We start from the raw sequence: 1521 nt of genomic DNA on the forward strand, positions 1-1521 counted from the left end.
GATTCAGCGTTGTGAAAGCATACACCTGAAATGAAGATAGCGAAGTCATACTTTCTCTGAAGTGTCTAGTGAAGATCCTTCCTCCAGATTTTCTTTTAATTTCTGGTGATGTTGACTTTCAGTTAACTGTAATCTGTACCTCTAACTTCAGTAGGGTTCTCCTGTGTACATTATCCCGGGATTTCTGTTTGCTGATGGATATAGTCTCAATGAACCAGGGACTCAGCCTGCTCCCATACAACGTCATAATTTGCAATTACATCTCAGAAAACACATGTGGTCACTTTCTGGGATTTGATGAAAGAAATGAATGTGGGACACAAAATTCAGCATATTTTATAGGTCATTGCAAAAATTATTGATTAATAGCATTAAAAGAGCAGATTGAAACAGATGCTGAAACTCACAGCTAAATGTTAGGCAGAGCAAGGGGAGCCTTGTGGCACAGGCCAGGGTTGGGGAGGGGACAAGAACTCCATAAGAAGGCCAACAGAGTTAAATAACCTGGGCACAAGAGGGCTTACTGAGACTGAACTAGCAACTAAGGAAGATGCAGGGACCTAGGCCTCCTACACATATGTAGCTGATGGGCAGCTTGGTCTTCATCTGAGTACCCTAGAAAGGGAAGCAGGGGGCTGTTTGTGACATGCCTGCTTTTTCCATTATGACCCCTTGCTGGGGCTGCCTTGCCTAGCCTTGGTGGAAGAGGATGTGTTCAGTCCTAATGAGACTTGATATGCTGGGGTGGTTTGCTTGTGGTGGGCTCCCCTATTCTGTGGAGTATGGTAGGAAGGATAGGGAGAAGAATGAGGGTGGGACCAGTAGGAGTGGAGGGAAGTGGAAAGGATTTGGATGTATAGTGAATAAGAAAAAAAAAAAAAGATATTTTTGCATTCTTCATGATGTGCTGGAATTACTTTGGAAAAAAATATATAACAAAACAATCTCAGTTGAATTTTATTTTCCTGTATTCCAGGTTATTTAAATCTGGCAGAGAAAAGTGATCTTAAAGAAATGATTTAGAATAAAAGACAACGAATGAAGTTAGCGATCCACCAATATACAGACAATCTCTAAGATAGCAGCTAAGGTTTATAACTAAAATGTTTTCTTTTTATATACTTAAGTGGAAAGAGAGAACAGGAGATGGAGTGGGGATGTGTCATATTTTTGGATTTCACATGCAGAGATTCAATTGCATATGAATTATGAAACATGTATTGCTTAGAATCCTAGGGCAGATAGCAATGACAGTGTTTTAAACTGATAGGAACAGATACTACACTTGATCTTAGCCAAAAGGCCAAGACGCGATGACAGTGTTTAAAAGGTGGGTGTAAAGAAACTCAGGGCTGGTCCACTATTTTGTCCACTATAAAACACAGACATGAGTTGCAAGTCTCTCCTAAGATTGCAGTGTCTCTCGGGAGAAACTGCAGCATGGGAGTAACTAAGATAATGGGGCAGTCTCGGTCAATACACTTAATTCAAGTATACTCCAGATAGGTTTAGAAATCAATA

At 40.4% G+C, this 1521-nt stretch overlaps 1 pseudogene; it reads right to left on the bottom strand.

Annotated features, from left to right (window-relative positions):
• Window positions 1–1185: 1185 nt before the first annotated feature.
• LOC127209689 (uncharacterized) lies at window positions 1186–1315 on the bottom strand (annotated as a pseudogene).
• Window positions 1316–1521: the final 206 nt, after the last annotated feature.

The sequence above is a fragment of the Acomys russatus genome, chromosome 26 (assembly GCF_903995435.1).
Source record: "Acomys russatus chromosome 26, mAcoRus1.1, whole genome shotgun sequence".
In the NCBI taxonomy this organism is placed as follows: Eukaryota; Metazoa; Chordata; class Mammalia; order Rodentia; family Muridae; genus Acomys; species Acomys russatus.